Consider the following 24,527-nt stretch of genomic DNA (forward strand, 5'->3'; position numbering starts at 1 on the left):
CCTATCCCTGCATGTGGCTATAGTGCGGCAGGTGAGCCATTCGGCGTCTGCCTCTACAGCGGCTACAGTATCTCAACAGGGGCCTTTTCGATGCCGCCTTCCCTTGCTGTGTATTCACACAAGGAAGTAGTAGTCTAACAAAACATTGGCGGTTGTCTACTTCACTCCATCTATAATATCAGGTATTATACACCCTTAAAGTATTGAAAATCATTTAAATAATTCTTTGAGGCGATTTTACTAACATGTCATATTACATAGGTGTTGACATTATAGTTAGCGCATAACCTCTATCATATGAAGGTTTAACTACACAACCCCTCAATCATAAGACTCGATATTATGGCTCTTAAATATCTAATGATATTCAAATGGCCCCTGATGGATGGTTTTGCAGGGCTATTTTGACATCGTATCCTGGCACACCGACTTGAGTAATCATGCTTGTATTAGGCACTAGAAGAAAAAAAGCCCCAAAAAATCCTCGCCCACGACCAACCATCCCATTGAGCAAAGCCGGGCCAAATTTTTGGGTCAGGCTCAGACAGGGCCTTGGTGGGCTATCCGTGGAGTTTACAATGTAAAATAGCTAAAAGAAATATTTGGGGTCGAGAAAACAATTTTTTGGGTAGTGGGATTTGTGCCCGAGGCAGTGCTAGTGCCTAGACGTTCAGATGGATGCGCGTGCTGCACTCCCATTTCCCGCACCGAGCTTGCATTTCGTAGGTCCACATGGGGCCTGTGGGCCAGACCGCACGTAGGGACTGCTCATGCCCCCTCCGCTTCTCATGCGTATTGCAACATGTGCAACACCTGATCTACTTTTGTAACATGCAGATGAAACACTTGTAACATACGTCTAAAACAATGAAAGGATCAAGATGCCCAAGAGGAGGGATGAATTGGGCTAATTCTAAAATTCTTTGCAATAGTTAAACCCTACACTTAGTCCACTTCACCTCTTGTGCCTAGAATGTGTTCCTATTGTTCTACCATACAAAAGTTTTGCACCCTAGGTTCTAATCCTACTCTAGCATGGCAATTCTAAGAATGTAAAGACAAGAAATGAATTGCTAAAATGTAAATGCTTAAAGTAAAGAGAGGAGAAGGAACACGGCGATATTTTGCCGAGGTATCAGAGAGTCGCCACTCCCCACTAGTCCTCGTTGGAGTACCCGCTCAAGGGTGTAGCTCCCCCTTGATCCACGCAAGGATTAAGTGCTCTCTATGGGCTAATTCTTCGACACTTTGTCATGGTGAATCATCCACAACCGCTCACAACTTAAGTTGGGTCATCCACAAGCTCCGTCGGATGATCATCAAACTCCCGATCACCACCAAGCCATCTAGGTGATGGCGATCACCAAGAGTAACAAGCACGAACTCTCACTTGACCGCAGCAAGCCTAATAAGAAGGATGGATGCACACTTGCTACTCTTCTTGCACTAATAAGGCCTTAATCTTGGATTCTCAAATCTCAATCAACTAGGCTCTTGCTCTCCTTTGCACTCTCAAGGGTGTTTCTTAGCTGAACAAATGGGCAAGAGGCCTCCCTTGGATGAGTGGAGTAATTATGTATACCCCCTCATTCAAAACATAATGTTTGGAGATTGAGTCATCGCTCTATGGGGTCACCGGACACTCCGGTCAATTATCCCCGCCACTGTGTTAGAAAGAGCAGTTAAGTTCTGATCGGACTCTGACCTATGTCCGGTCAGCACTGACCAGATACGTCCGATCATGAAAACTGCTCTCTGGAATCATCCTAATGTTGACCGGATGCTGGCGCCCAGAGTCCAATCACTTCGCTGTTCAGCATCCGGTCAGTTATCAGACCCTGGCCAGTGTCCAGTCAGCACTAACCGGACACGTCCGATCAGGAATTTCCCTCTCTGGAACCCCTCTGGAGTTGACCGGACTCTAGCACCCAGTGTCTGATCACTTTTCACTCAGCGTTCGGTCAGTCATTTGACCCTCCATTCACTTTGAACTCAAAATCATATGTAAATGAAGTTTGCTCCAATTGATCTTAGAGCTACTCCAGAGCTACCTAGTGCTAGATTTGACAAGTGTGCATCACACCTAACTCACTAGACTTACCTAGGTCAAGCTACTAGTTCATACCCCCCTTAATAGTGTGGCCAAAGGAAAAACAAAGTTCTAAACTATTCTAAGTGTCTCTTCAACACCAAACGACACTTAGAACTAGTCCATCGTTAACCTTGCTGTCCATCCTTTGAAAATCAAAATGATTTCCATCGTAGGGGCATGACAATCATGATTGCCCAATCAACTGCCATTACCATGACCTAACTTAAATTGCCTCTGCAAAATATACGTTAGTCATAGTAATCTCGTATTGTCATTAATCACTAAAACCCAACTAGGGTCCTAGATGCTTTCAAACAACTTAAACACTAGCAACATATATCTGAAACACTTGCAAAACACCAGAAAAAACTTGAAAACATGTGTGTAGCCATTGCAAACATATGCAAACATCAAGATGAAACACTTGCAACATACGTATAAAAAAACTTGAAACACTTGCAACGTACGTCTGAAACAGATGAAATATTTGGAACATACACTTGAAACATACGTATATAGCCCGTTGCAACATGTGCAACATCCCAATCTACTTTTGCAATATCCTTATGAAACACTTGCAACATACCTCTAAAACATTTTAAATGTAAACTTGCAACATGCATCGTATCTCGGTGCGGCCTCCTCTACCGTCTGCATCAGGGCGCCGCAGAGCGGCGAATCCAGGAAAAATTTTAGGGGGGTTGAATAAAAGTGTGACAGCAACATACCTCTGGCTGCTGCTCGATCTTAAGTCTTAGCCCCACCAACATGATAGAACTTTGTCTAAAAATTCATGGGGCTCCAGGGCTCCGGTATCGGTAGGGGGGCTCGAGCCCCCCCACCATTGAATCCACCGCTGCCACAGTCGTAGTAGGAGGTGAGACTGGAAAGCTCCCGCGCTAGGGCCCGACGCTTCTCCTTGCGTAGCGGCTTCAGTGGCCACGTGTGGGCATGACGGTGCCCGCACCGTTAGGCAAAGTGGGTGGTAGAGCAGAAGCAGCGTTGGGAAGGAGCGGGGTGGCACGGTGGAGCAGTGGAAGGTGTAGCGCAGGATGACCATCGACGGCGGAGTGGGCCACAAAGAAGGAGCAACGGGTGCGGCCGATGAAGCAGGAGCAGGCAGGGTCACCGTCGATGTGCGGAGGAGGTCTCCTCCTTTTCTTATCCAACCGGCGCAATGAAAGAGACGAACGCGGATACCATAATAAAAAATGAATAGGTGCAGAGCAAAGGTTTATTGGGCTGGTATACAGGCCTACGAAGGGGCATCCGGACGGACGGACGCCTGTATGCAGCATTTCCATTTCTGGCCAAGCTCTGTCCACTAAGGCGGCCGGGCTGGAACAAATTTGCTCGGATCTAGTAGGCACATTTGCTCCCTCCATCTTCCTACTCTTTTCAGGATTCACCGCCCCATGAGTAGCACGTGGCCTTCAATTCGAAATGTCAATGGGGAATTCCCTGTCGGGGGTTACTGCCCCATCCCCGTCCCCGCGGGGGTAAATTTCCCCCGTCCCCATCCCCATGAAGGCTCATGGGGAGCACTTCTTCCCCATCCTCGTCCCCGCTCAAGGATTTAATCCCCGCGGGGATCCCCATCCCTGCATCAACGCGTGAAGCACGCTCACTGCCGTCGAAGATATTTCCATCGATAGCTCGCCGCTGACTTATTGTGCCAAGGTCGCCATGGCCAACGACCTACTGTGTCGCTTCCCAGCTGTCGATCTCATCCATCCCGTCGACAGCTCACCTCCGCTCCGCTGGCCGTCGCAAGGACGTGAACTGGCACACCGGAGATATTTTCCTCGTCACCGCCTTGCCGTGCGACGATAAAAGGCCGGTCATGGACGCCATCGACGAGCACCTCACCAAGCACGCCATAGTTCCGCCTCAGCTGCCGCGCTCGCCTCTGTCGTCGAAGCCGCCCTCGCCGTCAAGCTCGCCTCTGCTCGCCGGAGCCAAGGCTGCCGCCGTCGCCCGTGCTCTCCCTCTGCTCCGCCCTCTCCTCTCCTCCTCTGCTCCACCTCCACAAAGCGCTGCCGAGCTCCCTCCCTCTCTGCTTCCCCTTCTCCCTCTCTACTCCGCGCTCATCGCCGCCCACCGCTCTGCTCCCCCGTTCTCCCTTACCTCTGCAACTCCCCGTGGACGCAGGTCGCAGCGCCGCCGCACGGTCGCCCGAGCCAAGGCCGCTGCCGACGACGCCCCGCATCTTGCTCTCCACCTCGCCCTGCGCACCTGTTCTGCCCTCTTCCCCTCCTCCGCTCTCTCTCCTCCGCCCTATATATACACAGTGACCTATTGAGTTTCTCTACGGCCGCACCACCATTTCAGCGTGACTCACTGCTCCACTTCCTCCTCCTCGCTCTCCATTGCGGCTGGAGCGAGCAGCCTCTTGGGCGAGTTTGCCACAATGATAAAGCTGAGGTGCTCCAAGAAGCTGTTCAGGAGGAGCTCCTCCAAGGGCAGCACCGTCGGCGGCAGCAGCAGCAGCAGCGACGGCGGGGATGTCGGCAGCGGTGGCCGTGGCCGTGGGGAGATTGAGTGGGAGGTGAAGCCCGGAGGGATGCTGGTGCAGAAGAGGGAGGGGCGGCCGGACGTGGAGGTGATCACCGTCAGTGTCGCCACCGGCTTCTCCTGGCATGACGTCTCCATGGGGCTACCTGCACTTTTGGTGAGCAGTAACCTGAACATTTTCAGCCTTTTGTTTATTGGTTTCAGCCAAAGCTTATCAGCCAATCAATAATATTTTTCTCTCCCAATAAACTAGCACCAGTCGAATTTATCAGCCAAAAACCGACCAGCGAACAGGCCGTCTGTGTCTTCTCATTTGCTCGCTATTTTTCGGTAGAGCCCTGCTCGGCTGCTCTAAGTTTGAGTTTGGTTGTGTGCGTGTCCTAGAAAGTTGTTTTGACCATGCATGATTTTTTTTTTTTTTTGCTTTTGGGACTTAGTATCACTTAAATAAAGAGTTTATTAGTACACCATTAATAAAAAGATGAATATTCCATAAAGCTCACCTGTAACAACTATGAAGGCTTTGGAACGGTTAGCATGCAAGCATCCTTATGATTCTGCATAGGTCTACAATAAGCTGGTTGCAGAGGACTAGCTAACAGCCTGTTCGTTTCGGCTGAAACGATCGTGGATTATAAGGTAGAAGTACTGTTGGCTGTTTTGGTGCGAAAGAAAAATACTATTTCAGCTTATAATCCACGATCGTATAAGTCGAAACGAACAGGCTATAAGTTAATTCTAGATGCAAGTATCCAACACACACTGACAAAAAAAATGTTCAGCTGCAATTTGGCCCCTGATGGATACTAGTAATACTGAAACTGAAATTATTAAGAATCAACTTTGATAAGGACTAAAACAGGCCGCCAATGCCAGTTGACTCACCTGTCGCCCAGTTTACACGGCCTGATCCTGCCATCCAGGCACTTGCATTTCTTCTGCCCATTGGCATGTGTCCACTACCGAAGTCACCTATACATCAGCAGTAAAATGTGTGGTGAGTGTCGTCAGTCGTCACCCAAGTCACCCTCAAGCATCAACAACTCCATAAAGCCACCTAGTACTTGGCTTGCCAGCACATAACCATTCAGACAAGGCACCTGAGCGGAAGGAACCTTCGTAATCTGTGCACAATGGCATTGCATGCGTTTGCTATTTTTTAAAACCAACTGTTTCATTCACTCTTCGTCAGGAAAAAAAAAACAAACCAAATACGAGAAATTGGCCCGGAGATCTAACGTGTGTCCGTGCGAAACAATTGCAGAGGAGCCATGGTGACGGGGCTTAAGCCACGGGAGCAGAGGCTGCTGTTCAGGGGCAAGGAGAGGGAGGACGGCGACCACCTCCAGGCAGGAATGAAAACGGATCGGATACCGATGGATATCACCGATATTACATTTGTTTTTATATTTCTGTCTGGATTCGGATTCAAATACGGATAGTGTCAACTATGTCGGATAGGATATGATTGGATATCGACATCATAAATATGCGATTTGAGTATTCGGATACGGATACGGATGCGGTATCGGATGTTGGATATTCGGACTCGGATACGGACAGATCTCAACCCCTCTAAACGGATTCGGTTTCGAATACGGTCGGAAAATATCTGTACCGTTTTCATCCCTACCTCCAGGAGCGAAGCTATGTGGGCTGACCCGAGTGCACCGGCACCGGGACAAAATCAAAATACAAGTTAACAGGAAGTAAATTTTACCTCTTGTGCGTCACCCTGGGTCAAACATGTGCACCACTGTGAGTCCATGTTTGTGGCAGAACCGTCTAAAATAACATAGTTACCGATGCGCTTGTCTTCCACTAGACACTAAACACCCCGAAGGTGAGCTACACCAGACAGTTCTATCGAGCACATCCCATGGGAGAACCCGAAAATTCATATTTTTTAACAGGATCATAAATGAGAGAATAAAGCTTACAACATTTTTGCCATTTCTTACATCACTTTCCGTGCAACATCAGAGTATAATATTTATTGTTTATAACAACGGAATATAACCATTTTATCATAGTTTCAGTGAAAATAAAATCATTTAATGATAAGTCAAACATTAACATGATGATCCGTTATATACATCATAACAGGTTATAAGTTTTTCCATTGTAAAACATTTTGGGTGAAAGTTTCAAATAAACTCCATGTCCACAACGTTAAGAAAATCCTCGCTTAGCCCATCAGAAGGTTTCCACACATAAGTGTCAGCTCCACATGTTCCTGTCACCTGCAACAGGGTAGAACAACCCCTGAGTACTCAATTGTACTCTGCAAGACTTACCCGTTGGGAGGAAAGAAAAGACTCCAAAGATATGCAATGCTACCTGGCTTGTGGGTTTATTGCATCTACATGAAGCATTACTAAACGTGCATCCTTATATTCAATTTCATTAGCAGTCATCATTAGTTCATTAACTAACCATTCCATGTAAGCACATGTGCTACTTTCAAGCAGGTGGTAAGCAATCAGAACTATTTTATCATCTTTCATATTCCAGTTCTTACTACGGTGCTAGACTATAGACAAGTCATACCGGATTACCCGATGATTCGCGAATCAATGTGCCCAACCGGTACCCCGAAACACACGCCCCGCTTATACCCCATGCACAAGCAGGACCAACCACCACTCTCCTGTCAAGGGGTCCAGGTTCCCGTCTAAACTTAGACTCCAAGCCCCCACACCTAAGTCCTGGACTCAGTGTGGTGCTTAGACCTCCACCATCCCTGCCTCCAATCAGTCGGTCCGGAAAGAGCCGAAACCCACGATAAGAGAGCAACGAGCCTTTCCTGCTCTCATAAACAAGTATGTGTTCAGGATAATAAGTTTATGACCTGACTAGAATCCAATGTAACGGACGGTCCTTAACCGACACAGGCGGAACAAGCACAATCCGAGCCTCGCTTGAATGCCAAACCAAGTCCAGATCCAGTACCATTCCGCTCGGTCTCCAATTATCATTCATATATTTTCTATGTGATAGTAATATAATAACAATAATAATATATTTTCTATCTCTCATGAGTGACAGGCAATCACTCGACTTTTACCGAAGTCCTGTAGCATAGCAATATACACGATCTTGTCATACTAGTAAAACTCATAGGTTATATATATATATATATATATATATATATATATGCAAATGGGTTTCATTCAACACCTTAAACTTAATGCACAAGCATAAAATAAAGTGTAGAATAATAGGGGTTATGCATCATGACTTGCCTAGGTAAGATATAACCAAGTTAGATTTCATCTTGGTGGCATGATCCATCTGCTTCCGCTACTCCTGATGACTCCGCGATCCAACATCGTTTCTATCATGAAATACGTGGATGCAACGCAGGGACGTAAATAATCAACGGCATCCGCAACCCTAAAATACGATTACGTTTCGCAAGCTAACGAGCTAGCTCTAATGACTAACATACTAAGCCATGTATCCGTGTGGTCAAGTGAGGCTCGTTTCTAGAAAATGTTTTCGTTCTACAAACCCCCTAATTATTTTGACATTTGATTGATTAAATATATATTTTCGTACTAGGGCTCATTTAGTTACCTTAACAAACTAATTTCTATGGAGCTACAAAAATTATAGTGAGCACCTAATAATGTTAAGAATCTACTATAAAAATTTCAAAAATAGTACTACTACCAATTCATCATAATAATTCCTACAAGCTCATGTTTTACCCATTTTAAGTGCTTCAAATTAATTAGTCTACTCTTAAAAATTCTATAAAACTAAGTGAACAAAATACATTAGCAGATATGTCATGATTTTAGGAACCTAACAAAATTGGTTTCACAATTTTTAAACATCTACACAATTTTACCTTGAATTTACAAGTTTACCTTAAGACCTAAATTAGAAAAGACTTTAGAAATCAAAAAGGGCCGACAGCAACCGATTCGGTCCAATAGCTCAAGCAGCTTGCGCGGAAATGGCAGTGCGTGTAGCAGGCCAGCCCAACAAGCGGCCCGCGATAAGAAACCCGTGCGCGCACCCGCACAATTGTAGAAGAACCCCCAGCTTCACAGAATATCGCACGACGTTATGGAACACTATTACACCAGAGAAGAGCTTTGCACTAAGGACCCGGGAAAATGCCGCCTTCACCACAGGGAGACCCCTGCTCTACCCCATGTTCGCCGGCACGGCGACCAGCAGCATGGGTGGCTACGCTGAGCACACGAAGCTCGCTACGACGGGGATAAAGGAGCCGACCTCTGCCTACCGCTAAGTGCACATTCCTAGGTGATGGTTGGGAGCCTAACGATGACTTCTATCACTCTGCTCATGGCGGTGGACCAACCACCACGGCGGCGCGAGAGTTCAGGCAAGCTAGAGCCACTAGCGGACTAAAAGGGCGGTGATTGAGCATCAACAGCTTACAACGAACGTGATCGAGGTGATGGTTAAGTCAGAGATGGCCTCCGTAGCGCTGGCCATGTGCGCCCGCACCTCACGGCGGCATGCCGAGCATGGCACCGGTGTGTCACCATGTCGATGGCGAGCCTCCTGGACAAAACAACACGAGTACCAAGTGGAGGGGGTCAATGCGAGTTTATGGTCTCAAACAATCGAACTTCTATCGCTCCAATCCTACCTATCTTCCTAGTTCCCCATCATGGCGGTGACCATGGCCCACGATGACAAAATGCTCAATTGGTCATCGATAGCCCTTGGCCGGGGGTGGGAAAGATGGAGCGCTTAGTGGGCTTCCAGAGCCACCTACTGGCGTAAAGAATCAGGTCATGGAGGACCAGGGCTTAAGTTGATTGGAGGGCGGCTAGACGAGCTCTGGTCGTGCCCTACCATGGAGAAGCACACATGCACGGGCGGAAGGCTTAAGACGGCCAACCCTGGTCACTGGCTGTGACACAAGCAAGTCCACACAACGGACGGACAGGAGACTTGGCGCGATGCTCTTAAACTTGGAGCGGCCGAACCCGAGCCGAGCTCTCCATGGCGTGTAGCGGGGCAAGGCAAGGCAGAGAAGCGCCCCATCGCTTCTGCGGTCGGGACACCATTGAGACACAACGATAGGGCTCCAAGGCATAGACTAGTGGGTTAGGTAGAATGAGGGGCGGGGTGAGCGCCACGTTGATCTGACGGCGACCACCAAGGCACTGGCCTGGCCCAGCGCACGACACGGCGACATGGTGCGGCTAGGACAGCATGAGGGCACAGGAAGGCGAGGGGCGTGCCGTGGCGTCGGCTGACACGCGGCAACGACAGCGCATAGGCACGAGGAGAAAACCACAACTGGCAATAGCCAAGCCTGGTGCCCGCCACGCGTGTGCACACGGTGACCGCGAACACTGGTCGAGCGGCTGCTATCAGTGACGTGCACGAATTTTAAAGCTCCGACCAAAACCAAACCAGCTCGGTTGAGACCAAACCAATTTGCCAAGGCTCAAGAGGGTCCTAAAGGCTATCCCAAGGAGCATCAAACGCAAACTTAGAGGAATTGTCGAGAGAGATAGAGACACGCCAAAATAGGTTCGTCAAGCTAGGTGCTGATGCATGAACGGAGCGCCAAAACCTGACCGCAACGCGTTCTAGCGATGTTGGAGAATTTCTTTCGACGCCACGACAACTCCAACCCACTCAGGGACTACACCCTACCCAAGTATTCACTTTGATGCAACCAACTGTGCGAAAACATGAAGTTAGTGTTTAGGCATTTTTGTTGGATTTTAAGTGCCAAAATAGCACTGTCCATTATCATTTCTGACTTAGAGAACTCAAAGGTTCGGTTAGAACTAATCTTCCTTAACACTTTCGTCCTAACTTTTAAAAGGTCTAAACCTTATCGATTTCAACTAACAAACCTACCGTGACGTAGCCCATACTTCGTACTAACTCATAGAAACAAAATATGTCGACATTGTTTAATTATTTTGTATCAAATAATCCTCCAAAAATGGCACTTTTTAATCCTAAGTTATATTACACTTTGGTTTATAAAAATTATTTTTTCATGCCAACAATTAAAACAACTTATACAGTTTTTCATATTAGGATCTCATTAGCGTATTTTCACCTAAAATAAACTAACTTACAACACTCATTTAATTTTTCTTAACTATAGAAGTGAGTCATATAAGATACACGTGCCATTGTTTAGAACTACTTATTCCTACTCTTCGCGTTAGGATTTTTTCATTAACACATATAGGCATTTAAGTAAGCTAACTCACTATATTTATTAGATCCATCTCTCAGGCCATATTCTCAGTGCTAAGCGAGCTCATAACACCAGAGGTGTTACAATGTTTGATGCGTTCATAGGCCACAAGCAGGCCAATCTTGCCATGCGGTCGGCCCAACTAGGATGTCTAGGAAATAGACTAAATGCTGAATGCATGACGCATCATTTCCTTCGCATAGAAACTTTGACATGTGACTGTAGCTCTACGACGACTACGAAGCGGAGAGATAGAGTGGGCGAGGCTGTCGCTTTGCCTGCCCAAAATTGCGACCATCGCGAGGGAAAAAAACGTCGCTCACGGCTCATGCCTCACGGATCACGGCCACCGGATTGCCGCGCCAGGAGCTCATGTCGAGTAAGCTTCTGCATCTTTGAATCTTTGATCAAATGAAATATTTGTTTTTTTTCTCTCACTTAATTCTTTGGAATAACTGTGCAATAGTAGGTAAGCTTATGGACATATGGTTGAAAAGGAAAGCACCAGATGATGTTAGCAATCAGGGGCCTGTTAGCAATGCTAATACTTCTCATGAACCTCATCAACAAGAAACCAATGTTCGTGTTTCAGCTCCAGAGGAAATCAATTGGGAGGAGGAGATCCAATTTGATCCAGACAAAAGGAAAGATATACGTGCTTATCATCCTAATCTTCGAGATTCAGTAAGAAGAAAGTATCTTACTAAATGGGCCTTGTCAACCTCGCATTCTTGATTTTCCAGGGACTTGGATTGGAGCAAAATGTAGAAGGTTTAATCCGGAATGGTTTGATGAATTTAGAAATTGACTAGAGTACAAGCGAGTCCACTGATAAAGCATATTGCTTTACTTGTTTCTTGTTTAGAGACCCTACTAAGAAGGGAGCTGGTTACAAGTCATCTTTCGTAGATGGTTGGAATTGTTGGAATAATAAAGATAGATTAAAGGAGCATGTTGGTGGAGTTGGCAGCCCTCACAATGTAGCATTGAAAAATGTGAAGTTTTGTTGCAAAAAGAACAACACATTGATGTTGCTTTACGCAAACAGCTCGAGTCTTCTAAGAATGCATAATGGTGCGATTGATACTGCTAGATTGCTACTAAAGCAAGGTTTGCCTTTTCAGGGGTCATGATGAGTCAAAGACATCCTACAATAGAGGGAACTATAGAGAGTTTTATCAGTGCTTAGATGAGCATGATCCTGGCTTTAGCCAAGGCATTAACAGTTGATGCTGCATACAATAGTCTTTTGGTGTCTTCCGACATACAAAAAGACATCATTAAATGTTTTGCAGATGCGATTTTGCATTCCATACTTGAAGACATAGGGCAAGATATATTCTGCTTGCTAGTTGATGAGTCTAGAGATGTCTCTTGCAAGGAGCAAATGGCTATGGTGCTGAGATATGTTGATAAGGTGTGGAGTTGTACAGGAGAGCTTTGTTGGGCTTGTTCATGTGAAGGATACAACTTCTACAAACCTCAAGTCATCTATTGATTCTCTATTTGCTAGGTTCAAGCTGAGCATAAAGCAAGTGAGAGGCCAAGGATATGATGGTGCTACAAATATGCGAGGTGATTTCAATGGCTTAAAATCATTGATCATGAGAGAAAATAGTAGTGCATATTATGTCCATTGCTTTGCTCATCAACTTCAACTAGTGGTTGTAGCTGTTGCTAGAAAGCATACATGCATTGCATAATTTTTTAGCAAGATTTCTACCTTGTTGAATGTGGTGGGTGGATCTTCAAACAGAAGGGACATGATTAGAGACATCAATCTCAAAGAAGTTGGTAAGGCCTTAGGTTGTGGGTTACTTGAAACTGGGACAGGATTGAATCAAGAACAATGTCTTCAAAGACCTGGAGATACTTGTTGGAGCTCTCACTATAAATCTCTTAGAAGTCTAGTTAACTTGTTCCAAACACTTATCAAAGTGTTGGAATTTGTGGAAAATGAGGACAAGGATGGAAAGGCAAGGGGCGTTCTTGTGTACTTCCAGTCTTTTGAATTTGTCTTTTATTTGCATCTCATGTTGAACATTTTGACTATCACAAATGTCTTGTCAAATGCATTGCAACAGAAAGATCAGGATATTGTGAATGCTGTTAATTGTGTGAGGTCTACTAGAAGCCATTTGGATAAGGTTAGAAAAGATGGATGGGAGCAAACACTTGGAGAAAGTGTATGCATTTTGTGATGAACATGATATTTCCAAGCTAGAAATGGATGAGCCTTACATTGATCCAACTAGGCCAAGAAAAAAATCTGGAATTACCAACAAGCATCATTTTCAAGTTGATTGTTTTAATGAAGTCTTTGATTGGTTGCTACAAGAGCTTGATAGTCGCTTCAATGAGACTACCTCTCAATTGCTAGTATGTTCAACTGCATTCAACCCAAGAGATTCATTTCATGATTTCAACATGGATAGTTTGATAAGCCTAGCTAAGTTATACCCAAGTTATTTTGATTCCGTGCAATTGAGAGATCTGAATTCTGAACTTTTTCTTTATATTGGTGATGTGCGACAGGCTGATAGATTTCTTAACATAAAAAACAGTTGCTGAGCTTTCAAAAAAAAATGGTGGACACAAAGAAACATCTTACCTATCCATTGGTTTATCGGCTATTGAAGCTAGTACTTGTATTGCCCGTCACCACAGCTACAGTTGAGAGGGTCTTTTCAGGCATGAAGATAGTGAAAACATCTTTGCGCAACTGTATGGGTGATCAGTACATGAGTAATAGTCTCATTTGTTATGTGGAGAAAGAGAAAAGTTACCAATGCTGCTTTAGTGGATTGTTTCAAGAAAATGAGAGATCGCAAATACTAGAGGTGATGCATTACTTTCTTATTTTATCGTTTTTCAGTTCTGAATCTGTCTTTTCTCGACATATTTAGTCATCTAACTAGTACTTCTGTCATAGGTAATTGACTCATCGAGGACTTCGGCTTAATATATATTTTGTCATGCAGACCATGTAAACTTTGGGTGTTTATCTGAATTAACTATTAATATCTCGGATCCAACATTTTGGTAAGAATTTCTGCAATTCTACTATTTATGTACTGTCGCTGTATCGAGATAATCATTATGCTTATGAAGTGTGCACTCGGGTCCTTGATGCTCTAGCTTCGCTGCTGACCACCTCGATATGGTCGGGGTGGGGGTGAGGGTGAGGGTGAGGGTGAGGGACAGGGACAAGGTGCTCCTCGAGGACCCTGCCCTCAAGGACATGAAGCTCAGAGCCCATACCGGCCTTTCATCAAGGTGTAGGCCAGCCCGTCACGACTCGCGGCGTCTGCCTCGCTAACTGCTTTCTTAGTGCTTATAGAGCTAATCAATCGCGCCATCAGCAGGTCAGGCTTCTCTTAATAACAGATACTAATCAGCTGATTAGTTTTATTAATAGTGCTAAAAGCCTTATGCTGGTGGCTTAATCAAGTAGGAGTATGTATGGTGTGGTGTGATTTACTGCTCCTGATCACTGACCGACTGCCATGAACAAGTGCTATGTACCACTCTACTCGATGTGAGAGATTTGGTCCATTTGGGATGGTCTGCTGGACCATCCGAACCTATATCCAAGTCTATCGCGCTGTTTAGTTTGAGATGCTGGTTCATATCGTCCGTCATAAACTGAACTTGTGAGAAGTTAAACAAGTCAAGTACTCAAGTGGAACCGACTGTGTAAAACCAGATGGCGATTATTCATCCGTGAAACGATCCTCATCACCCATCATCCACTCGCTCACTTCCTTCCCTCGCTCGTCATAAAAGACAGCAAAAGTACAATTATCAGCCTTTATTAGTGTTATTTTTTCCCCATTGCAACACTGGGCATAATTCTACTGTATGATAGAAAAACAAAAGGTTGACTAATTGTAAAATTTTGGGGCGAATAGGCTGGGGATCCCAATTAGATTCGATCAAGAGGGAGCTCGACCGCCAACCGGGCTCAACGAAAACCAAATTGGCCAAGATTGGCGTGTTACTCTGAGGAATTCGAAGCCACACAAAGAAGTGTGTTACTCTGGGTGGCGTTTGGATAGAGATTGAGATAGGGGATAGGGATAGGGATAGGGATAGGGATATCCCACCTTCCAAAAGGTAATTTATATCCTAGCCATCCGTTCTTTACGCTTCATTTAATCTTAGCCGTTCATCCATTTCCCTTTCCCTATCCCACTCCCTATATCCATGTATCTAAACGCCACACTGAGGAATTCCAAGGCACATAAAGGAAACATGGTATAATAGATGGTCATAATAAACATGGTTGTTATGGTATAAACTATGTTGTTTTGATCTCATATCAAAACTTAAATTATATTCTAATTGTTTGTGTTTCGTGAAAACTCATGTAACATTAATGATTGGCTACAAACATAATGTTACCAACCACATGCTCAAAGTATCCTCTTTTTGGCAACACATATTCAAACTCAAGTTATCGTATCAAACCATATACTCCACAACCCTGCCTACATTGTTGTCAAATTCTGAAGTGGCACGGTTCCGCCACAGTGGATGGAGCATTGACCTTCTTGTTCGTTGACCTCGACTTTGGCCACCACTCAGTCCGCGCTAAAGTGGTCGGGCATTATTCTATTTCCCTAGCAACGCAGGGGCATAATTCCTAGTAAATCAATAAGTTTTGAAACCATATATATGACAAGCTCTCCCCTAAATATGTGCATATATGTTTTGAGTCAACAATTTGGCATGAAAAGCCACATATGCACAATTTTAGTAAAAGTGCAAAAAACAAGTCATATACTACATGCTTTCATGCGTGTGCAAAGGTGTCACATAAATATCCGTGTTGCATATAGCATGAATATCACACAACAAAAAAGTAGAAAGGCATACACCATCACAAATGATACAAGTCCACGACCATACAAGAAAGATATGAAGATAAAAGAGACGATAACAAATTTCTCCCCATTAAGATAAAAGAGACGATAACAAATTTGTCCCCATTTAGGCGTCAAACACCAAAAAGAAAGATGATGTCGAAGGAAGCGCCTCACACGTCGAAGTCAGCGTTGTCCGACTCTTGAATGTCACCATGCTGCTGGCCGCCGGAGGTCGAAGGGTAGCAGGCGGGGTAGTGAGCGTCCAAGCTAGGGTCAAAGAGGTAACCTGCTAAATCATAGGTGTCTTGTGCCCATCCAGTGGACGAGCTGGCACCTACACCCCTGCTGAGCGTGGGACGAGGACTGAGGCTGCTCGTGGGGGTCGTACTGAAGCTGCTGTGAGAAGGACTGGTGCTGCTCGGGCTGCTCAAAGGACTGCTCCCGGGGAACGGACTGCTGGGGGTCCTGGAGGTCCTGGGGAGTCTGCTGCTGCTGGTAGGCCTGCTGGTACCGAGGGTGGAACCACTCAGGCTGCTGAGGAGGTGGAGGTGGAGGCCGAACTGGGGACAAGTGAACACCTGCCTGCTCTGCGATAGCCTTGCGCTGAACCTCAGCGCGGTGGAACTGCTCCTGCACAAACTGCTGATGCTGCCGAATGCTCTGCGATAGCCTTGCGCTAAACCTACTAGCCCTCAAGAGAAGACCCTTGCCTCTCCCCCTGGATGGGCGAGGGCGGGTCCGAGGACTAGCTGCAGCGACGGCTCTGGAAGTCGTCTCATATCCCTGTGGAGGCGACAACGGTGGTGAACCTGAGGACTGTGGCTGAGGCGGAGACTGATGCTGAGGCTTACTAGGCTTGCGACCTCTCTTCTTCTTAGCTGTCTCATCAATCTTGACTGGCCTGTAATACTCATGCCTCTCCTTGTTAGAGAACTCCTTCTTGGTGACAATCTCAATCATCTTCATAATGAAAGGAGCATAAGCGCATGACTTTATGGGCTCAAAGGAGGTGATCTTGATCTGGCGATAAATAAAGTCAAATGCAAGGACTGCTCATCACCCTCCTTGAGAGCCACCAACAAAGTCTTGACATTAGATAAAATACTTGAGGCAGATCCAATCTTGGGACAAATAGCCTGGCGTACCAACAAGTTAATGTATCTATAATATTTCTTCATGTTGTGGGTAGGTGAACATATCAGACTCAGAGGCATGATCATAATAGCAATAAGAGAGATCAACATCATCAGTACTACCTCTCAAAACATCATCACTACTAGCCCGCACCAAAGGTTTGGCTAGATCCTCAGGACCAAAACCAAGAATGGCAGCAAATCTACCATAAGAAACAGAATAGTTGCAGCCCTGAATCCGAAAGTGAACAATCTCATGCTGCTCCTCAGATGGGGCCTCATACCAAACTGTGGCATAAAACTGAGCAATGACCTCAGTGTTCCAAGGATACTGCATGGTGAGCAGATCCTTGAAACCACACCGCTCCAGAGTGGCGAGAGCCTTGTCCATATCTGGACAACCGAGGTTAACACAATGCTGCCAATCAATCCATTTCTGAGGCAGCCACAGGATGTTTCTTGCACAAGATAGCAGAGTTATAATAATCTAGCTGAAACAGACTTTGGAAACGGTCATCGTCAATGAGCTCAGCAGTCGCATCATCAGCTGGATCACAGATCCTGTGGTCAAACACCCCTGCCTGATTCCGGGTGTAATCCTTGGACCGAGGGGGCTCATGAATAGGGTTAGGATTGATCTTACCTTTCTTCATGACAAGCCGGTCATGCACCGGCTCAAGGGCAAAACCCTCATTGGGTAGGTCCAAATCAAAAGCCGACCGGGAAACGAGGGCCTTGTTCCGGGAGGCACCGACCTTGCGCTGAGGGCGCGAAGGGCCGGCGGCACTCGGTGGCTGCTCATTGGAGGTGCGAGCCGGCTGCTTCCCGCGCTTGGGACACGGCTGGGAGGCATCGGTCTCGGAGTCGGCTGAGTCATGCTGAAAAAAAAAAGACGATAACGGTATAAGAGACATGGCGCAAGTCGCAAGAGATAAAGCGAAGGCGAGCGTGCACTACGGGCTGCGGCTGCGGCTGCGGCTGCGGGCAAGTGGTGGCTGCGATTAGCAATGCCGGGTACTAGTCACATGAATAGTAACCGCGAAGAACATCATGAACACGAAGAGCGCTAAACCTTCGATCTAATAATCTAAGATAAAACCGCTAGAGCGAGACAACGTAACGGTCTGAAACTTGGCTGGTTGCTGTGAGAGAGGAACACTGTAGCTGCTGAAACTAGACAGTTGCTGTGAGGAGGAGCAGCCGGCCGGTCAGCCGGACCAGACCCGTGAACGCGCCCAATGTAGCACGGGGTCCATGAATAATACAGTAAGCTCTAGGGAAGGATTTGACCGAAGGAATACGCCTACAAAGCGACACGTAAAGAGATCGGGCGAGAAGATTTTCACCTTGAATCACGAAGAAGAAGCGCGAGGAGCACGTGCTCGAGAAGACCGGCCGACGACCACCACGGCGCACAAGAAATAGGACAGGTGGGGATGGATGGCGAGCTACTTTTTTTGTGATAGAATAATATTTTTTCTCGTAATATTTTAGCATAAGAATCAATATAAGTGTGTATTTAGTTCGTGAATTTTAGAAATTTGGCTACGGTAGCACTTTCGTTTTTATTTAGCAATTAGTGTTCAATCATGGATTAATTAGGCTCAAAACGTTCGTCTTGTAATTTTCAACTAAACTATGCAATTAGTTTTTTTTTCGTCTATATTTAATGTTCCATGCACGTATCGTAAGATTCGATGTGATAACTACTGTAGCACTTTTTGAAAAAAAAAATTTGAGAACTAAACCAGCACTGAGCCAAATTTCGACATAAGCGAAAAGGTGTATTGGAAAGAAACATACGGCCAAAGAGAAGGAAGAGAGAGCGCTCTGGGCGCTCGGAATTACCGATCTACCGAGGGCGAGTGGGGTGGGGCGAGGACGGGGCACGCGCACTGTTTGGATGGCAGCGTGGAAAGCTGCCTCAGCCAGGCATCACTCCCAGGCGTTCGATTTTGAGCACCTCGGGTCGGATGTGCATGCCTGACCGGCGCTCCCAGGCCTGGGCTGCATCCAAACAGGGGGTGAGATGCGCAACGGGCAGACGAGGGGAGCGGCGAGCAGACGGCGGGGGCAGCTGGACGGAACCGGCGGGCTGCGCGGCTGGTCAGCGGGGGGCAGTGCGGAGCCGGGAGCAGGCTGGGCGCAGGGGACAGGCAGGCGCACAACGGTCTGGGCCGCGGGTTTTGGCTCACACAGCGCGCGGCGACGGTTTGGCGACTCGCGCGCACGCGTTTCGGAGGGTGCGTGCTGCGGTAGGGGGCATTTTGGGGTGGGGAAGCCTGGATCTGCTCCACCAGCCGGCTAGCAGCGCCTGTGGGCCACGGCTGCGTGCAGGCCGCGCTCGCCACAGGCTCTCAGTCTCACGACGCCCTGCGACTACCGCCGCTACCCACCCTCCCGTCTGCGACGTTGGCGCCGCAGGTAGGCGCTGCTGCATTATCCTCCCATTTTCCTCTCTTGAGCCGCACGTGCGTTTAGGTCCTCCTTGGCACACACCAAAAAATCTCCCATTCTACTTTTCGGGCAGGTGAGGTGGCGGATGTTGATGGCGTGTCCACGGCCAGGGGCGCCCCTGCTCCAGCCCCATCCCGAGCTTATCTGCCCTGAATGCATTTGACAGCTACCAATATGTGCTCTGCAGGTTGAATGTTGGCGAGGTGCCTTGAAGATGTTCGATGAAATGTCTATATGGATGCACTAGGCTGTACGCACCACCGTCAAACAATTAGCCAATCAGGTACCACATGTTGGCATGTTTGCTCTGCCTGTGGCATGGAAAATATGTAAAAAAAAAGTGCTTTACAGTATTTCTTGATGTTTATAGAGCATTTGTGGCAGTCCACGAAATCCTCAGACTCCATATTATTAATTAAGAACCTAAAATTCCAGGCACTAATATCGTCAACTAATATTTGTCGAAGGAAGGAAGAGAAATAATGTACAGCGACGAATGTTCTGGACTTCTGGGTCTATTGAGCAGCAGAAAAATGGCATTGTTACCTCTGAAATCATTAGAGTACACTAGCATCCTTTGATTGATAGTTAATTCCTCATTTAAAGGATAGTGCTATAGAATTTTTTAAAAAAAAGAAGATTTTGTTGGCTGCATCTATGGTGCCATTGCACACTAACCAATGTATGCATCAGAAGGCTAGCCCTATGATGTTATTTGCTTTGTAGGAATAGAATTAGGATGCAGATATGGAACACATAGAGAAATTGTGCAATTGCCATGATTCATATTGCAGTAATCTTCTTAAAATGATTAAAAATGAAGCCTTCAACCAAAACACCAAGCTGTACATTTTTTTTTTTTTGTTTTTACTGGATCCTTCATATATTCTGATGTACTACAGTTGTGCATTTGTATGAACTAAGTGCTAGGTTGTCCATTGCAAATCAACAATATATGTGGCTGCCTCTCATTATGTATATTGTTTTAGCCTTCTTTTAATCAACATGTATTGCAAGTCAAGATTGAATTTTATCTGTCACATGGTGATAGTACGCAAAAGAAGGAAATGCTCATTTAACCATCTGACCAGAGCAAACCATAGCCAGCTTCATGGCGAGGCAAGTGAACAATACCTTCAGTGGCTCCTGTAGTGCCAAATTTAATTTGACCCAATTTGATACCACCTATTGCAGCATGTGTATATGAAGCTTAATTACTGGACTGCACAGTTGGAAGTATGTGGAGCAAGCAGCTGGACCAATGTATACACTTGAACAGGTGGAATTCCAAAATCCTTTCTACTTTACCATAATTACTATCATTATGTGCCAGGAAGCTTGGGAAGGAAGGGTGTGTGTAGTTTTAATCTGGTGTGGTAGTATCAAGAGTTCCCAATAGGCTTTAATCTGCTCATTACAGCTTATATAGGAATAAAACTCTAAGCTGTGGGATGGCAAAATAGATGCAAATTTTAGCTATTCCTACAGCTTTGAGTTTGATTCATGAGATTGGGCTATGTGTTGCCCTGTGGCTTTGTGGAGACTGATTCTAATGTGTTTTTGGGGCTCCTGTTCTAATGATAACATTTTAAAAGGTTGATGACCTTACCAATTTAAGGATGCACACTGTTAGCTTTGGTGTTTGTTGCTTGGTTGTCTTTCACTCTAATTAGAGTTTGATTTGGGTGTGGTAATGCGATGTTAGTTTCATGTTTCCCTTACACGTTTTTGTCGATTTTAGTGTTTTCTTACTTTTTTGGAGGGTTGATGACTTTGTTGCTCTTTCAGCTTGGGACAGCAAGAAGCTCATTGGGAAATCCAGAGGTCTTTCTTCAAATCAAGGTTGTCGGCTTGGGCATTCTGCACTATTATTGGTAAGATGCTTTTCCAAACAATATTTTTGAGTGCCTGTTAGTTGTTCATGTCTACATGGATGCATTAGGCACCATTGTCAAAATCAGGTACTGCATCTTTGCTCTACCTGTGGTATTAGTGGTGATATGAAAAGTGTAAGCCAATAGTGTCTGTACAGTAAAAAGGGCTTAATTGTGAAATGCTTCTTCGTTTCCATGGTTTTACATTATATCTTAATATTTATGAACAATTTTAGCAGATTGAAAAACCTTGAACCTCCGTATTATTAATTGAGGCCCTAAAATTGCAGACACTAATGTCAAACTGATATCTGGTGCAAGCAAGAAAAGGAAGAGATACGTGGAGTATAAACGCCGTTCTCGAACAATAAAAGCACTGAACAGTTAATAGTTTGTATCCTCCACATTGAGCTAAAACTTTGTCAAATATATGCACCTTTTTTTTCCATTTAAGTTACTAGAGATGGCATTGCTGCCTTTGTTTAGGGCCTCAAATCACTTTGCATTGGTGAGTGCAGGTACCATGTTCATCCATGTGGAAGGTTCATACAAGATGCTATAATTGAATTGGCAATAATTACATTTTGTTGAAATGAAGATGCCTAATTTCAGGTTGCAAAGTAGTTGTTTTTTAATCTTAGGTTCATTATTTTGCTCACGTCAACTTAAAAGAGTTTACCATTTAACAGTAGGTATGCAAATGACATTACCAAATATCTATTGGTTGTTTTCAAATCTGGGACTCTTCTAGCTTGGTACCTTCTCAAACCCATGTGCATTTTCTAAGCCTATGGTGTGCTGGGAGATTGGTGAGGAAGGTGTCACTGCAGGAAGGTAAATTTTGTTTGTTTACTAATATCTAATGTTCTGTGATGACGCATACACATGTACATTAATTTCCTTCAAGACATGTTTTAATGTTTTGCGAAGTTACTTAATCAGTCCCTCAAAAAAAATGTCTTATCTTCTGTTAGCAATATATACAAGTGGGCTGGAGTGGACTTTCTTATCTAACACACGTTTCATAAAAAAAATATCCAACACACCGACAAAAAAAATGTTCAGCTGCAGTTTGGCCCCTGGTGGATACTAGTAATAATACTGAAACTGAAAGTATTAAGAATCAACTTTGACAAGGACTAAACAGGCCCATGCCAGTTGACGGCTCACCTGTCGCCCAGTTTACATAGCCAGATCCTGCCATCGAGGCACTGTTGGCACTTGCATTTCTGCCCATTGGCATGTGATGTGTCCACTAGCGAAGTCACCTACATCTCAGCACTAAAATGACTGATGAGTGTGTTCTCACCCCAGTCACACTCAACAACTGCACAAAATCACTAGTTATGGCACTAGGTAACAGAGTTGTTCATGCATAGAAAGTGAGACACAATTTATTAAACAGTGACATGGGCATCCCTGCACACAATGATCAACGGCGTGTCTGCCTAGCTACTTGGCTCGCCATTGCCAGCACATGATCATTCAGACAAGGGACCTGTGTGGAACGAACCTTCATTCCTATCTGTGGACAACTGCGTTTGATATTTTTAAAAAAACAACTCTTTCATTTACACTTCAGAAGAAAAAAAACACAAAGCAAAATTGCGTTGTGCTGAAGATCTAATCTAACGCGTGTCCGTGCGAAATTGTTGCAGAGGAGCTGAAGGCGGTGCTGTCCATGGTGACGGGGCTTGAGCCACGGGAGCAGAGGCTGCTGTTCAGTGGCAAGGAGAGGGAGGACGGCGACCACCTCCACATGGTCGGCGTGAGGGACATGGACAAAGTGCTGCTCCTCGAGGACCCTGCCCTCAAGGACATGAAGCTCCGGGCCACGCTCGCGGCCCAGACCGCGCAGAGCCCATACCGGCCTTTCATCAAGGTGTAGGCGGGCCTGGCACGGCCTGCCGCCGGTCTCGCTAACTGCTTCCTTACTAGTGCTTAGTAGAGCTAATCAATCAATCGCGCCATCAGCTGGTCAGGCTTCTCTTAACAGATATACTCCTACGCAGTATTAATCAGCTGATTAGTCTCCTACAATTAAAAAGAACAAAGTGTAGACATTGTTTTGGTGCGATAATTGCCTCGTCCGTCTGTCATCGTATGCGATCGATCCCACCTCCCATGTTGTCCAACGGGCGAGCGAGAAAAGGAAAGGAGCGAGCGAGAAAAGGAAAGCCCGTGATTTATCTCCTTGATTGAATATTGCATGTTTGTAAAATAGGAAGTAAAAAATTATTGTGCTATCCATATACACATTGCATGTTTGCATGCACCAGCATACATGACAATGAGCAAAAAGAAGGAATTAACACAGAAGGAAAGAAAATTAAGACAAAAGAAAAGAGATCGACTGCTATCAATCCTCTGCTATAAATCATGTGGCCTCGCCATAGCGTCGACCCTCGCCAGCTTAGCTCGCCCTCGCTCGCACCGGCCTCTGCCCTCGCGCCCTCCCTCGCCCATGCTCTGACTTGTACATTTTGATTAATTGGACATTATGTTTCCATGATTTATTGATGAATATTTAAATAAGATGCTCATAGATTAGCCAAACAAGCTTGACAATTTGCTTCTCAATCTTGTACTTCTACCTGTGAAAAAAATAGTTATTTTGGTGTTTCTATAATGTATTAGGGCAGTCACAATGCTATACATATTAATTTCTATAGACACTACGTATAGAAACCATGGTCTGGATAGTTTTTACAGAATAATTTTTTATCCAACCACATACATTCTCTCTACATTCTTTACCAATCACATCCCTTCATGCCTTGGTTCTCATGTAGACATGTCCCAAGAATCTGATATGTGTCATGATTTCAGAATTACATGCTACTCCTAGGACTGGATGATGAGCAGATAGTTTCTTTGTGCCCAAACTACTTGCACGGAGCAGTGAGGTCCTGGGATCATGCAACAGGGAGGTTGTATAGTTTGGAGAGGATGGTTTAGAAGCAGAGCTTGTTGAAATCGAGCATGGAATGATGCTTACATGGTGTTGAAAACTTTAGACATTTAGAGGTTGGCTGGAACTGGATGGTGCTTGGGAGGTAGTAAAACTGACAGCCATCGCGCCTCAATGAAGAGTTGACGATTGACTTTATGAAGCAAATTTAAAAACCTTTGTGTTATAAGGGGGCAAAACTTGAATTTGTGATTTCTGAGCAGATAATTTTTTCTTGTGAAAGTGTTTCTAACTAATTCAGGGTGGACCATTGAATCTACGAAAAATTACTTTATCAATTCCAACTTATATAACGCTTTGGCTTTTCTAGATACAGAACTTTTTTTATATGCTTAAATATACATAATTAAAACAATATATCTAGAAAGACTAAAATATCTTATAATTTCGAACTAAGAGAGAAA

The 24,527-nt window shown here is 45.3% G+C and overlaps 1 pseudogene; it reads left to right on the forward strand.

The window, feature by feature from the left end:
• The first annotated feature begins 4,502 nt into the window (after nt 1-4,502).
• Nucleotides 4,503-23,250, forward strand: LOC136493346 (BAG family molecular chaperone regulator 1-like; annotated as a pseudogene).
• Nucleotides 23,251-24,527: the final 1,277 nt, after the last annotated feature.

This window comes from Miscanthus floridulus, chromosome 11 (assembly GCF_019320115.1).
Source record: "Miscanthus floridulus cultivar M001 chromosome 11, ASM1932011v1, whole genome shotgun sequence".
Classification (NCBI taxonomy): Eukaryota; Viridiplantae; Streptophyta; class Magnoliopsida; order Poales; family Poaceae; genus Miscanthus; species Miscanthus floridulus.